The sequence below is a fragment of the Trichomycterus rosablanca genome, chromosome 10 (assembly GCF_030014385.1).
Source record: "Trichomycterus rosablanca isolate fTriRos1 chromosome 10, fTriRos1.hap1, whole genome shotgun sequence".
Lineage (NCBI taxonomy): Eukaryota > Metazoa > Chordata > Actinopteri > Siluriformes > Trichomycteridae > Trichomycterus > Trichomycterus rosablanca.
In genome coordinates, this window is record NC_085997.1 from 9074965 (window position 1) to 9091863 (window position 16899).

Consider the following 16899-nt stretch of genomic DNA (forward strand, 5'->3'; position numbering starts at 1 on the left):
AAATTACAAACTTTAACATACATACGTTGTCCTGTAAAACTTTCAAGAATTTTAACAATTAATATAAAAAGGTTTTATTGCCAAAAGTATTCACTCGTCTGCCTTCACACGCATATGAGTTCACCCTAACACGCTAGTGCCGTTACAGTGCTAAGAATGGTCCACCCAAAAAACATCATTTGGTCAGTTGGAGATCTCATATGGAGCTCCCTTTCTATTGATATATGATTTACAACCTAGTGACAAAGTGTACAGTGCAGCAAATGGGTTACAGTCAGTAAATTTACCATACATAAAAATGTGAAAAGATTCAGGAGTTTGTACAAATCTCAGTCTGTGTGGGGCGAGGGTGATGTGTGTGGTGCTCAGGGGCGGATCTAGAAAAATATTTATGGGGTGGCGAGAGGGGGGCAGGGATTTTTGAGGGGTGGCAACATATGGCAAATATATACGTATTTATACTGAATTTAATCACAGTTATCACAGTTGAGATGAGAAATAGTATGTACACACTACAAAAGGGCACGGGCTGCCATTTACAAACTCATACAGACAAACTTAATCTCATGCAATCAATGTCTTGCATTTAAGGTTTCATGTGAAACAGTTCATATTAGGAATAAGTGACCATACAATGTAATCTCATTAATAGGAGATAAAAGTATGGTAACACTACTGTAGGTGGGGCATTATCAAAGGAAAGGCATTAAGGTAAGACACAGGTGATGAGTGGCAGATGTATGAGAGGGAAAGCAAATAGTTTTTGACTGTGTCAGAGTGGCAGCGTTGCAAATTGGCCATAACTTTTCTTTTAATTTGTTGCTGCCAACTGGGGTGGCAGCAGGGGTGGCAAGGCTTTCTTTTAGGGTGGCATTTGCCACCCTATGCCACCCCGGTAGATCCGCCCATGGTGGTGCTCCAGCTAGTCAGGATGGCCGAGCGGTCTAAGGCGCTGCGTTCAGGTCGCAGTCTCCCCTGGAGGCGTGGGTTCGAATCCCACTTCTGACAGCTCATACTTTATACAAATTTACATCTTTACCTTTCTACCATACATAATAATGTGAAAAGAAATAACAGTTAGTACAAATCTTAGTACTAGTTAGTCTTAGTTTTTTATTATTTCAAATGCCATTATTAATTTGTAATCACTGATTTGTGAGATATCAGCAGTAGTAGGTCATGTTAAACTGGTTTAATTTTGTTTAAGCGCTGATTATCGGCTGTTTTTCTGTTTTCCATGCATTTTGGCGGGCTTTTAAATGCGCAATCTGGCAACCCTGACTGAAGCGTTCGTTCATATTTTGGAGCGATGTATGTTTGTATGCTAGAATATAAATAACATCTTTTACAAACTGCTGTCTATTTACATTGACATTTTCCCTTCTGTCTAAACATTTTTGGAATTGGGTTTGCTGAATATCAATACAGGCATTTAAAAAAGCTTTAAAGCATTCTTGAAAAATGATCAGGCCAACCTTTTTTAAACAGTAGATCCTGATGACCTGTTGACTGAAATAGTAGATCCCAAGCCACAGAAGTGTGGGCACCAGTTTTACATTGGCTACGTTTTAACAAGACGTACCAAGAATGGCCTGTAGATGGCGCCCTGTAGTCGTTTTTTAAAAGCAAGCTATGGCCAATTATGCCACCGAACTTAAATATGTACAATACTTTATAATGTATCAATTGTAACAGTATCAAATAATAAAACATTATAAAAAATTATAAGTTTATGCGTTTCTGTCAAAACAAAACAAAAAAGGTATGTAAACAAAACTGTTTTAGCGTAAATAGGGCGTTACTGACATTGTAACACGGACAGACTAGCCTTATGGTTGATGCTGCAACGAATTTGACCGTAATTTCATCTTTTCAGATTGCAAAATGATCATAATGTTTGTGAACTGGAGAATGTGGGCATCGATCCCACTACCTCTCGCATGCTAAGCGAGCGCTCTACCATTTGAGCTAATTCCCCTTACACAAAACTTTCCTTTACCCTTTGTAAATTGTAATGTACTAACAGAGTGTTAATGCTGCATTATAAAGTGAGAGTGCAACATGTTTAAGCTCACGTACTCTTTTCTATATTATGCGTTGCTTTTCATTAAAATGTTATGTGCATTTATATGTGGCAAAATGAAAAAATCCATAAAAATCAAATTGAGTTAGCAAAGAACCTTAAATTATACTAAAGAGTTCTTCAGTAGAAACAGTTCTACCAAGAACACCTAAAAAAAACCTTAAGAAACACTTCTTAGTGCTACATACATCAGTTGTATTCCACACAGGTCAGCATGCGATGAAACTTTGCTCGAAACAGACATCGTTTTACTTTCTAACTGTATTCATATTATGTCATCTAGTGGACAATTGAATAGCCTACAACCAGCACAAACAGGGTTTGAGTTCTTAATGAATAATTATTAATCTTAATAAATAATCCAGTCAGTTAAAAACCCAACAAGAAGGCCTAATACGCTCAGACTAGAGAAAACACCCTAACATGCTAGTGCCGTTACAGTGCTAAGAATGGTCCACCCAAAAACATTATTTGGTCAGTTGGAGATCTCATATGGGGCTCTCTTTCTATTGATTTTTGGTTTACAGCCTAGTGACAAAGTGTACAGTGCAGCAGATGGGTTACAGTCAGTACATTTACAATACATAATAATGTGAAAAGATTAAGCAATTTATGTGTTCAAATCCCACTTCTGACAGCTCATGATTTAAACAAATCTACTTACAGCCATCAGGGAATACAGTTTTCATCAAAGGGTGTACATGGTCTGCAACAATGCTGAGGTAGGTGGTACGTGTCAAAGTAACATCCACATGGATGCCAGGACCCAGGCTTCTGATCACTGAAAATCTGAGAAACTGAATCATGTATTCATCCTGATCTTGTTCTGTTTATTGTTGCAGCTCTGCTGGAGGGTTATTTTTTTGGTGTTTGTGGTGGTGGTGGTGGTGGAGTCTTTGTTCCCATTTTGGTTTATTTAGTATATGATGTACTTTACATCCATTTAAATATGTACTTAAATACTTAAATATCCATTTAAGTATGTTTATTCAGCGTCCATTTACATTGTTACAGCAGTATTTTACGACAAAAATGGAAATGTTCACATTATTTAAATGGTTGTAAAGTACATCATATACTAAATAAACCAAAATGGGAACAAAGACCCCACCACCACCACCACCACCACACCAAGAAAATAACCCTCCAGCAGAGCTGCAACAAGAACAGGACAATCTCCTACAGGTCCAACAAAATCAAAGAAAAAATGCACTTCATAAAAGACCTGACATTGTTCGTCCTAAAGGCTAAGATCAACGTTTTAAATAAACTGAGTCTGTGATGGTTTAAAAACAACGCATAATACAGAAAAGAGTACGTGAGCTTAAACACGTTGCACTCTCACTTTATAATGCAGCATCAACACTCTGTTAGTACATTACAATTTACAAATCCTAAAGAAAGGTTCTGTGTAAGGGGAATTAGCTCAAATGGTAGAGTGCTCGCTTAGCATGCGAGAGGTAGTGGGATAGATGCCCACATTCTCCAATGCTGAAACATTATGATCACTTAAGGCAACACATAATATAAAAGTCGTTGCTCACTGAAACGCTGCATCAAACATTAGGTCAGTCTGTAAGTTCTACAGTGACAGTTATGCTCTATTTTTGCTCAAATCGTTTGGTTTAAATTGACATTTAAAATGTAGCGCCCCCTAGCACCCCTGGCTGTATTTGGAAAGCGCTCCCTGACTTCTTTTATTTGTTTAAGAAATATCTTTCTTTGTGGTAATGTAAGGATTTAAAAGGGCCACTACTTATCAGTACTGACGATTATTTTATATTTAAGCTATACTCTTATTTAAACCAAAAAAACTACTTCAATTACCCTATATATATGTGGTACTAACCTGGCACAAAAAAACCTGCGACTAACACCATTTACAGTAGCTGTACTAACATTATCCCTGACTCACATACCAAACTTGTATACGTTAATAATACTTAAACAAATTAACTATTTACTCATTTACACAATCATTAATATGCATTTCAAACCCCAATATATTTTACAAAAATGTTATAATACAGATTCACTCAAATTACCATCAGTAATATTTAAAATATTATCAATCCCTCCTAAGCCGGCAGTTGGGTACATAACTAATTAAAAAAAAGGGTACCCAAAATTACCGTTGCAGGCCTGATCCAACCTAATAGTCCCAATCAGCACAGATCATGAAGTATATTTGGTCGGTTGTGGTGGAGCTGTCCACGTTCTTTGTTTACATGGATGAAACAGAACAAATCCACCAGTCTTTTTCCTTTTGATCTTGGATGAAACAATCAGAGTTCATCCGATGCTTTTAATCCACTGTAATCGTCACAGTTGCTGAGGAAGCGTACTGCCTTCAATGTCCATGCACGAAACTCAAGAGACGAAGTTCACGGCTGATACAGCATAAAAAATGTCACTAATCAACTGCAAGATGTTAATATAAGACTCACTGTCTGTTTGTCTTTATGCATCAACAGAGATAAATCCTAAACAGGTGTTTTACCTGCTTACATGACACTTGTTTCACATCACGCTATTTTCTCCACTTTTTTCTTCTTTTCCACCCACTTTCTCCCGCTCTTTTCCCGACCTGTGACAGTTCATGCTGATTGGCTTAAAAATAAATCAAGGGAGGGCTATACATACACTTTACTTTAAACAGCATAAAACAACCAGAACATTATTTACAGAACAAATAAGAACAACTTATTTACTAGTTATAAATTAACATAACCAAAATATTAGTAATCCCCAAATTTTAATTGGGCTACACAAACACACAATAACTTATAATTCTCCAATTTTGAAATGTATCGGAGTTTTATCTGAAATGACTTTTTTGTTAAAGTAGAGGTACGTGACTTTTTAATGGTTTTTCATCTGGTGAACTGTTTTGTAAAAGATGAACAGCTGAAACTCACGACATCCCCTTTAAAATGCAGCATCAACCCTTAAGTCAGTCTATCAGTGGTACAAAGATCGTCCTAAAGTCTGCGATAAACAGAGTCTGTGATGGTTTAAAAGCAAGGCATAATACAGAAAAGAGTACGTGAGCTTAAACACGTTGCACCCTCACTTTATGATTCAGCATCAATGCTCTGTGTTAGGGTGCCCGCGACGACTAGTGATACTACCACCAGGTCACAGCGTCGCAGGCGTTACAGATCACCCAAGAGCTCAGCCTTAAATACTAGGCCAGCTCATTAGGTGCGAACGCACGGCACCTGTGATCGCCCTATATAAGGGGGCGTCACCAGGTTGCCGGCGTCGCACCTTTTTTCCTCTGTTGTTTGGTAACGGCTGCGCCTATCGCATCTTGTGCTGCACTTAGCCAGCATTTTCTTTTCATAGGGCTTAGACGGTACCTCCAGGCGCTGTACAGCGGTTGGAGGCGTAAGGTCGGAAGGCCGAGGTATATAGGGTTAGTATTTTGCTTAGATCGGTGCGATTACGTGCAGTCACCGCGCTGCTATTTATTTGTAGCGTTTGCCAGTTTGCGTAATGCTGAACAGTTAGCATAGTGGCTAAGCTAGCCCTGCTACCTTCAGCGCATGCGCGAGTTGCTGTTCGGCGAAGCGGATCCGCTATGTCAGCCTGGCTGAGTGGGTAAAGTTACGGCTTGTTTCTCCTACTCACCCCGGGTTCGAATCCGCGCTTTCGCCGTCACTCCCGTAATCCTTTCTCATTATACCGGTTACTTCCCAGCGGCTCAGTACGTTCCGCTGGTGACCGTACCGGTGAGTTCTCGTCCCGCCCACTTGGTAGGACTTCCCTTTAACGGGCTCGACTAAGTTCGAGATCTCGCTGTCATCCGCTCTTCCTTAGGAGCGGATCCTCAGCTCTTACTAGCGCTACCAAATAGCGCTGCGAGCTGCGCGAACGCCCTGCGTCTGTGGGACCCGGGTTCGCGCCTCGCTATCTTTGTTTTTTTGTTAACGTGAATTTTTTCCCTTTCAGTTGCCCGCGGCGCCAGTGGCTCACTCGGCACTTCGCCTGAGTTGTCTTTTGTTTCTTTTTGCTTTATTTTGTGCTTATTTATTGAAAATAATAAAAATCTATTATTTGAACTCTGCATCTTTGGGTCCTGCATCATTCATTATAACACTCTGATAGTACATTACAATTTACAAAAGGCTAAAGGGGATTTATCGTGAGGGGAATTAGCTTGAATCGTAGAGCACTCGCTTAGCATGCGAGAGGTAGCTGGATCGATGCTCGTATTCTCCGAGTTTGCTGGCCAATTAAGAACAGGGATACCATGGTCCTTAAACCAGGTACTGGTAGCTTTGGCACTGTGTGCAGGTGCCAAGTCCTGTTGGAAAATGAAATCTGCATTTCCATAAAGTTGGTCAGCAGCAGGAAGCATGAAGTGCTCTAAAACTTCCTGGTAGATGGCTGCGTTGACCTTGGACCTCAGAAAACACAGTGGACAAACACCAGCAGTTGACATGGCACTCCAAACCATCACTGACTGTGGAAACTTTACACTGGACCTCAAGCAATGTGGATTCTGTGCCTCTCCTCTCTTCCTCCAGACTCTAAGACATTGATTTCCAAAGGTAATGCAAAATTTACTTTCATCAGAGAACATAACCTTGGACCACTCAGCAGTCCTTTTTATCTTTAGCCCAGGCGAGACGCTTCTGACGCTGTCTCTTCTTCAAGAGTGGCTTGACACGAGGAATGCAACAGCTGAAACCCATGTCTTGCATACATCTGTGCGTGGTGGTTCTTGAAGCACTGACTCCAGCTGCAGTCCACTCTTTGTGAATCTCCCCCACATTTTTGAATGGGTTTTGTTTCACAATCCTCTCCAGGGTGCGGTTATCCCTATTGCTTGTACACTTTTTTCTACCACATCTTTTCCTTCCCTTCGCCTCTCTATTAATGTGCTTGGACACAGAGCTCTGTGAACAGCCAGCCTCTTTAGCAATGACCTTTTGTGTCTTGCCCTCCTTGTTCAAGGTGTCAATGGTTGTCTTTTGGACAACTGTCAAGTCAGCAGTCTTCCCCATGATTGTGTAGCCTACAGAACTGGACTAAGAGACCATTTAAAGGCCTTTGCAGATGTTTTGAGTTAATTAGCTGATTAGAGTGTGGCACCAGGTGTCGTCAATATTGTACCTTGTCACAATATTCTAATTTTCTGAGATACTGAATTTGGGGTTTTCATTAGTTGTCAGTTATAATCATCAACATTAAAAGAAATAAACATTTGAAATATATCAGTCTGTGTGTAATGAATGAATATAATATACAAGTTTCACTTTTTGATCGGAATTACTGAAATAAATCAACTTTTTCATGTTATTCTAATTTTATGACCAGCACCAGTAGTACGGGACATTACCGCTTACCCAACACAGTAAGAAATAACTCGCCCGAACAGGGACTTGAACCCTGGACCCTCAGATTAAAAGTCTGATGCTCTACCGACTGAGCTATCCGGGCTGTAAAGAGCCAGGCTGTCTCTCAATGTGCATTTATATGTGGCAAGAGAAAAAAAATCCATAAAAATCAAATTGAGTTAGCAAAGAACCTTAAATTATATTAAAGAGTTCTTCAAGTATAAACAGTTCTACCAAGAACACAAAAAGAACCCTTTCAAAAAACATTATTTGGTCAGTTGGAGATCTCATATGATTGGATTGATATATGGTTTACAGCCTAGTGACAAAGTGTACAGTGCAGCAAATGGGTTACAGTCAGTAAATTTACCATACATAATAATGTGAAAAGATTAAGCAGTTTGTACAATCAGTTCGCTCGTGTGGGGCGAGGGTGATGGCGATGGTACCCAAGCTAGTCAGGATGAGGTCTAAAACGCTGAGTTCAGGTCACGGTGTCCCACTGAAGCTTGGGTTAGAATCCCACTTCTGACTGCTAGTGCTTCATACAAATGGCCATGTGGGGGTGTTGTTGGTAATTGGCTTGAGGACCTTGCAAGCGTGTCAGGATGGCCGAGCGGTCTAAGGCGCTGCGTTCAGGTCGCTGTCTCCCCTGGAGGCGTGGGTTCGAATCCCACTTCTGACATCTCAAGTTTTATACAAATTTACTTCTTTAGAGGACACAGCCATCAGGGAATACAGTTTTCATCAAAGGGTGTACATGGTCTGCAACAATGCTGAGGTAGGTGGTACGTGTCAAAGTAACATCCACATGGATGCCAGGACCCAGGCTTTTGATCTCTAAAAATGTGACAAATTTTCACTGATTAGTCAATATGGCCCACAAGATATCAGCAGAGATCCAGTAAAATATCAGTAATTACATGAAAAAGAAAAGGTAAGTTTAAAGTAATATCACAATCTTCAAAATGGGAACAAAGACACAAATGCACATGAGGTAGTAAAGTTACATATAATCACAACCCCCTTCCCCTAACCACCACCACCACAAGTCCAACAAAATCAAAGAGAAAATGCACTTCATAAAAGACCTCACATTGTTCGTTCTAAATGCTAAGATCAACGTTTAAGTTAAGTGAGTCTATGATCGTTTAAAAGCAACGCATAATATAAACAAGAGTACGTGAGTTTAAACACGTTGCACCCTCACTTTATAATGCAGCATCAACACTCTGTTAGTACATTCTTTGTAGGGGTAATTAGCTCAAATGGTAGCGCGCTCGCTTAGCATGCGAGAGGTAGTGGGATTGATGCCCACATTTTCCAGTGCAGATGCATTATGATTATTTAATGGTAACACGTAATATGAAACTCGTTGCGGCATTGCTTAACGAAACGCAGCATCAAAAATTAGATCAGGATTTAAGTGAGTCTTTAAAGCATCATAAAATATGTGGGTATTAATATCTAAAACTCAGCACATTATTAGGCTACACATAAATATAGATTTAAACGGTCCTCTATTTACTACAGTCTGTTTGTTCAACTCTGTCTGTTCAACTCCACCCCTAGTTGAACAGCTGGGCGTTAACCCGTACAAATTTTTCATCATTCTAAATAAACCATGTAGTACGGGACATTACCGCTTACCTAATGCAGAAACAACTCGCCCGAACAGGGACTTGAACCCTGGACCCTCAGATTAAAAGTCTGATGCTCTACAAGAATGTGACATAAATTACAAACTTTAACATACGTTGTTCAATTAATATAAAAAGGTTTTTTGCCAAAAGTATTTACTCATCTGCCTTCACACGCATGTGAACTTGAGTGACTCCCATTCTTAATCCAAAGGGTTTAATATGATGTCGGCCCACCCTTTGCAGCTATAACAGCTATAACTCTTCTGAGAAAGCGTTCCACAAAAACCGGGTTTGAGTTCTTAGGAAATAATCCAGTAAGTTAAAAACCCAGCAAGAAGGCTGTACCTAATACACTCATACCAGAGAAAACACACCCTAACATGCTAGTGCTGTTACAATGCTAAGAATGGTTCAACCAAAAACATTATTTGATCAGTTGGAGATCTCATATGGGGCTCCCTTTCGATTGATATGTGGTTTACAGCCTAGTGACAAAGTGTACAGTGCAGCAAATGGGTTAGAGTCAGTACATTTACCATACATAATAATGTGTAAATATTCAGGAGTTCGTACAAATATTAGTTTGTGTGGGGCGGGAGTGGCGTCAACAGTGTCCAAGTTAGACAGGATGGTTTAGCAGTCTAAGGCAGGGCTCTAGACTAACGTTTTGCACTGGTTGCACTGGTGCACCTAACTTTTTTTCTTAGGTGCACCAGCACAAAAGTTAGGTGCACCCAAATTTTCGACCGCATCGCATTTAACACCGCAGTTTTACAGGTTCACTTTTTTTTTTTTTTTTTAAATCACTGTCCATACAGGCAATATTGACTTGGAAATAACTAACAATCTGGTCAACATGGCCTCGTCTGATGATCTGTTTGCTGCTGCCTGACAATGAAGGGCAGTGGGGAGAGGGGACACTTGGGCAGTGCATTTATCGCGGCATGTAATGTGTTTTATAGATGCATTGGGCTTTTTCAGCCTTTCAATTCGAAATGTATTAGAACCAGTCACAAATATACTATTGCCGGCCACTGTCTTCTTTACAGTTAATTATAGTATTACAGACTAATTATAGCACACTTATAAAAATTATAAAAATAATAGAGTAAATGTGTATGTATGTATGTATATCTATTTATATGTGTGTGTATATTTAAAATTATATGTATATGTTTGTGTGTGTGTTAGAGTGTAATCTTAAATGCAGTGCATTATATTATCGGCTTTACTGAATCTTTTACACAGATTCCCAAAATCGCTTGCGGTGCACTCACTGTGTATTTTGACTACATGTATTGTAATATATTTTGGTCTTTTAGTTATTTTTATATTTTACTTAACGAAAATATTGTCGTGTTTTTACTTTCACTATCGCGGCACTTTACCGCTAGCATTAGCCCCTTGCTACTGTAGAGGGTCGGCTCACCTAGCCGCTGTCCGGTGGGGATGCTGCGGGTCTTTTGTTGTGCGGTGGTGGAGGTGTGGGAATAAAGGCACACGGCAGGGTAGAGTCACTTTAACTGTTTAGTCAGGACTTAAGTGAGCGTTACGACACTTTACACCGCCGAGCTCCAGAACCCGAACTTCCATTCTGGGGACATCCGGCGAGTCTCATATACAAAACTAAACTTACGGCAGAACGTCCGAACGCACGTGTATAAACCTGGTGCTGCATTCTGATTGGCTGAGCTGAATGTTGCTTACATATCGCCGCTAGAATATTGTCCCGCCCTTCACTATCTCTGATTGGTTTAGACCATGTTATTGGCCTAATGTGTGTCTGTTGTTTTTTTTTTCCCTCGGACGCCTGGTCGCACCGGTGCGACCTGAGATTTTTTTTAGTCGCACCATTGAGAAATTAGGTCGCATGTGCGACCAAATTGGTCGCACTCTAGAGCCCTGTAAGGCACAGTATGCAGTCTTCCCTGTAGGGATGGGTTCAAATCCCACTTCTGATAGCTCATGCTTTATACAAATTTACATCTTTAACCCTCTACCATACATAATAATGTGAAAAGATTTAGCAGTTTGTACAAATCTTAGTTGGTGTGAGGCGAAAGTGGTATCAATGTCACCCCAGCTAATCAGGATGGCAACTGAAGATTGTATTCTTCAGTTGAGTTCTTCATTGTTCAGTCCAGTCTGTGATAAAGTCTGTTGTACGTTCTGGACATTTTTGGTGCAAACACGCCAGGTCTCTGTCACATCTAGTAGGAGCAGCATTGTTGGCACTGCAGTCTCGACTTGCAGTCTTTAACCTCAAGAGGGTGAACAGGTTTCCGTCAGAGCCTCCTCGGGTTAAAACAACAGAAGATGTTGTTACAATGTGAAATCATTAAGAATAAAATATCAGAGAGTTTTACAGGATTAGACTCCACCACCCCTAACTATTACAGCATAACTAGGTTTGCTTGTTTAGTTTAGAAAAGACCAATCAAAAGCCTGAGTAAATAAACATGTTTTCAATCTAGACTTGAACATAGAGACTGTGTCCGAGTTCTGACAGCAGATCTCCCTAAGTTTGAAGCAGATCTGTGATGGAAATGTTGTGTTTCCATAAACAATAAAAGTTATCAGGAGCAATTTCTTGGAAAGACTCCAAAAGGGGTTACCAAAAGTACAGTTGTTTTACATTAGGGGTGCCCAATACGTCGATCACGATCTACCAGTCGATCTCACAGTGCATGCTGGTACATCGCCCCTCATTTTTTCCCTAAGTAAAAACTGTCATTACCTCAACATGTCATTACCAACACATAACTTGTTGTGATGGTAAAAACACTTAGTGATGGTAATAACAGGTTATTAGTTTCACCATCACTATCTTATTAACTGTTTAATAATTAAAGCTAATTAAAGCTAAATAAGCATAATGGTTTTATTATACAAGAAAACATTAATTTTGCACATAAATATAGATTTAAACTGTCCTCTATTTACTACAGTCTGTTTGAAACAACTAGTTGGTGTGGAGAACATGTTACACATACAGTGTGCTATTATTTCAAGCTTATCAAGTACATGCTATTTCACTTAATAATATCTCACAAAGTACAAATACTTCAACTTTCTAATTAAACCATGTTGTACGGGACATTACCGCTCACCTAATGCAGTAATAAACAACTCGCCCAAATAGGAACTTGAACCCTGGACCCTCAGATTAAAAGTCTGATGCTCTACCGACTGAGCTACCCGGGCTCTGCAAATAGCTTTAACCCTCACAAGGATGTGACTTGAATTACAAACTTTAACATACGTTGTCCTGTAGAACAGTTCCAGCAAGAACACCAAAAAACCCTAAAGAAACACTTCTTAGTACTACATACATTAGTTGTATTCCACACAGGTCAGCATGCGACATCGTTTTACTTTCTATCTGTATTCATATTATGCCATCTATATTACGGTGGCCTGCTGAGTTAAAACACAATAACACAAGAGACACAAATTCTTTAAGGTGGAACGCAATTACATTAAGGGAGAACACAACGAAATTAAGGAAACACAAATACACACTACACTACATCTAGTGGTCGACTGAATAGCCTACAACCAGCACAAACAGGGTTTGAGTTATTAACAAATAATCCAGTCCACCCAAAATTAGAGATGGGACGATCGGGGTTTTTGGCATCGATTCCGATCTCCGATCTCCTTTCAGGGACATCGACCGATAGCCGATTGCGATGGGGGGGGGGGGTTTAGCAGTAAATAAAATAATAAACTTAAAAAGAGCCTCACAGTAAACCGGAGCAGCGCGCGCGCGTGTGTGTGCGCCTTTAGAAGAGACGCGTTGTTCACTGTATCGCTATAAGTGATTCATTGATTCACGAGTCATTTTTCGCGACGCGTAAGTTTCTCTTCTCAGTTATCTCTCCGTGTTTACTGTTATTAATTAAATGTCGTGGTTTTAAATAAACACCAACTACTAAAGAACATTCTGTGTGACTCTCTTACATTAAAAAGCTTCATTAAAAAGCTTAATTAAACTGTTATTACCACAGATCTGTAACCGACCGTCAGACTCGTTCCGTCTGTGGAGCTAAAAGTTCAGCAGATGATCCTGAACTAACGAATTTGGTAATGAATAAACTTTTGCCTCTGATTGGCTCTGTAACGTTTTCTGTTCTCATCTACATCACAAGTAAGAACTGCTTCCGATTTACCAAAGTGAACCAGGAGTTTATATAACGTGCTGATAGAATCGACTCAGATGTGACCGGGTTGAATTATCTTTTTAAAGTAAATATTACAATCAGCAAAATTACATCGTATGTATGATGCACAACGTTAATGATGTTATTTTAGGTCATGAAGAGCTTTCACTGTGGTTTCTGTACGATGGTGATGATGAATGGTGATGTGATGGTTGGCGTCGTAGCTCAAAGTCTGGATCAATCCACTGAGCTGTTAACTTAACGTGATCTTTATATATCACACGATCGGATCGGCTACTTTTAGGAGATATCGCCGATCGCCGATAGCATATTTTGATAAAAAATTGGTCAGTTGGAGTGCTCATATGGGGCTCCCTTTCTATTGATATATGATGTGGTGTCAACGGTACCCATGGGCGGATCTACCGGGGTGGCATAGGGTGGCACATGCCACCTGCGGCACCTGCGGCACCCCTGCTGCCACAGTCTGTTTAAAACAACTAGTTGGTGTAGAGAACATGTTACACATGCAGTGCGCAATTATTTCAAGCTTATCAAGTACATGCAATTTTACATAGAAATATCTCACAAAGTACAAATTCTTCATCATTCTAAACTAAGCATGTAGTACGGGACATTACCGCTTACCTAATGCAGTAAGAAGCAACTCGCCCGAACAGGGACTTGAACCCTGGACCCTCAGATTAAAAGTCTGATGCTCGACCGATTGAGATATCTGGGCTCCTACCGTCTCTTTGACTTTCATTTAAAAACCAGTCTGAAGAAGAAAGTTCATCACCAACTCATGATGTTTACCAGTTTGGTGTAGATTGTGCTCCATCACAAGTGTGGCGATTTGACTTCTATTGGAAAATGCAGGTAGAAATTGCATACATAGTTGCTTGTTTCAATCTACCCCTTAACCAGTGGTAGCGTGGCCGAGCGGTCTAAGGCGCTGGATTAAGGCTCCAGTCTCTTCGGGGGCGTGGGTTCGAATCCCACCGCTGCCAACTCATGCTTTTCAACGCCGGCTCCATGTTTACCCACCCAATGCAACGTATACTCAATCACAATCCCAAGTGTGGCACACGCGATTGGCCCTTTTCGACCCACAACCTTTCTTAACTTTTTTTTTTATGTAACATGAAACAGTTCGACCGCACTGTGCACACAAACCTTAACTTGGTGTACCTTTGTATCGTTGCTGTTATCTCTAGCATCACTCCGACTACATGCAACTATGATATAATAGAAAGCATAATAAAAAAAAAAACTTTTACTCACCCAATAACTGTGTTTATACCTAAAATGGAACGCAGACACTGTGAAAACAGCATACGTTCTAAAGCCAATGAGCTTTTAAACAAGCTCAAACACACCGATGCACCACGGAGTCTTAAATTAAGCATACAGCACGATGGTTTAGCAGAAGAAATGTTGTAAGAAAGGAAGCCCTTAAATACTGACCGTCTTGTTGCTCTGCTTGCAAGCTTACTGTAACAAAAGAACGGTTGTGTATCTGATGGGTTAAGATTAGTCGCTACTCCAACAGTTCTTCGCTGTGGCTGGTTAAATGCTGGAAATTACCGCTTACCTAATGTAGTAAGAAGCAACTCACCCGAACAGGGACTTGAACCCTGGACCCTCAGATTAAAAGTCTGATGCTCTACCGACTGAGCTATCCGGGCTCTACAACCTGCTTTAATCCCCACAAGCATGTGACTTAAATTACAAACTTTAACATATGTTGTCCTGTAGAACTTCAATTAATATAAAATGTTTTTATTTCTGTTTCGGCTCTCTTGAAGGTGATTATATCAAGTTTTAGGTGAAGTATGTTGCTGCTTACACACACAAAAAAAACATCTCTGGAGGAGAATTTTGAAGGTAGATTACAAACAGATTCCTTTCTTTCACCTTTTTCCCTTTTCCCTGTATCAATTGCACGATTGTTTTCCAGTCCTTAAATGTTATGTGCATTTATATGTGGCAAGAGAAACAAATCCCTAAAAATCTAATTCAGTTAGCAAAGAACCTTGAATTATACTAAAGAGTTCTTCAAGTAGAAACAGTTCTAGCAAGAACACAAAAAACCCTTAAGACTTCTTAGTCTTATTTTTTTATTATTATTTCAAATGCCATTAATAATTTATAATCACTGATTTGTGAGATATCAGCAGTAATAGATCATGTTTAACTGGTTTAATATTGTTTAAGCGCTGATTATCGGCTGTTTTTCGTGAGTATGTTGGGCGGTTTTCCATGCATTTTGGGAGGCTTTTAAATGCGCAATCTGGCAACCCTGGCTGAAGCGTTCATTCATTTTTGGAGCGATGTATGTTTGTATGCTAGAATATAAATAACATCTTTTACAAACTGCTGTCTATTTACATTGACATTTTCTCTTCTGTCTAAACATTTTTGGAATTGGGTTTGTAAAAGTAAGCGATACTGTGGATAATATATTTAATGAGCTAAACTAACTGAGAGAAGCGCTAACGGTGGTGGAAGAGTCTAAAAGGGTTTGGAACATAGTCGTATCATCATAGCAGTACAACACAGTTTTGTCCGTAGCATCCGAAAATATCCAGAAGCTAATATACAAAAAGACCCGTTTATTTTAATAAACTTACCTTAAACTTGTTGATAAAGTATGACCATAAAATCTAAACAAACACAGTATCCGCTGCTGCAGTCTCTACACAAACTTTTCTGCACTGAAATCGCAAGAACACATTTTATGGATATTACGGTAATGCACTGAGAACTCGTCCTACAGTCATGCAAGCACATACAACAGTGTGTGAGTTTACATTTGTGCACATCATAGTAGCAGTTTCTCATTCCTTCCAACAAATTGCAAATGCTTTTGGACATGCATCAATTGCTTCCATACAATTGCTTCTGCTGTTTTATAACATTATTATTTGCTATGTCATGTCAGTCAAAATGAACTATACTTATGAATGCTGAATAGTCATTCCTTATGAAACTAATAGTCCTCATTTCATTGCTTGAATCATTACATACAAAAATGTTGAACTAGTTGTCAAAATCAGTATGTTGTATGTTCCAATTGAGTTCCAATATGTACTGCAATATTGTTTACAGTTGTGCACAGCTCTACCCAAAAAGTGTTTCTTATGTTTGTTGTAAATAAGTTTGTACTTTGCTTTAGCACAATGATGTGAAGAAATTAGAATTGCAAAGAGCATATGCAGTAAAAATGTGAAACATACGTATTGTACTCATTTACCTCACTAAATACAGTAATGTATAACTTACAGTTTTTCTCAGTCGCTTTGGTGCATTTCTCACATCACTATTACAGTTTTTCTCAGTCGATTTGGTACATTTCTCACATCATGATTTACATTGGCATCACAACAAGTGCATTTCTCAAAACAGTTAGTGCAAACAGCAAAACTCAATGAAATACCTGCAAAAGCACATACCTCGCTCACAATTCTTTGTTTTAGCCTCAAAAGCAAATATTTATGTCAATCAACTTGTCAGTGCCATCAGAATGTCTAGTCTGTGTGTCATTGCCTATGAACAAGGCAGTAAAAATACTTAGTCATGTTGTCAGTGCAACAGTGTACACTGTAAGTATATTCTGATGGAAACTAGCTAAGCTTTTGATTACAAGAACGCTGCACATTCTG

The 16899-nt window shown here is 39.5% G+C and overlaps 5 non-coding genes across 5 annotated transcripts; 2 read left to right on the forward strand and 3 right to left on the reverse strand.

Annotated features, from left to right (window-relative positions):
• The first annotated feature begins 925 nt into the window (after positions 1 to 925).
• On the forward strand, positions 926 to 1008 carry trnal-cag (transfer RNA leucine (anticodon CAG)). Its single transcript has one exon. It is a non-coding gene; the product is annotated as a tRNA-Leu (tRNA).
• An 897-nt stretch (positions 1009 to 1905) lies between these two features.
• trnaa-agc (transfer RNA alanine (anticodon AGC)) lies at positions 1906 to 1978 on the reverse strand. The gene has a single exon. It is a non-coding gene; the product is annotated as a tRNA-Ala (tRNA).
• Positions 1979 to 7458: 5480 nt separating this feature from the next.
• Positions 7459 to 7531, reverse strand: trnak-uuu (transfer RNA lysine (anticodon UUU)). Its single transcript has one exon. It is a non-coding gene; the product is annotated as a tRNA-Lys (tRNA).
• Positions 7532 to 14162: 6631 nt separating this feature from the next.
• trnal-aag (transfer RNA leucine (anticodon AAG)) lies at positions 14163 to 14244 on the forward strand. The gene has a single exon. It is a non-coding gene; the product is annotated as a tRNA-Leu (tRNA).
• A 605-nt stretch (positions 14245 to 14849) lies between these two features.
• On the reverse strand, positions 14850 to 14922 carry trnak-uuu (transfer RNA lysine (anticodon UUU)). Its single transcript has one exon. It is a non-coding gene; the product is annotated as a tRNA-Lys (tRNA).
• Positions 14923 to 16899: the final 1977 nt, after the last annotated feature.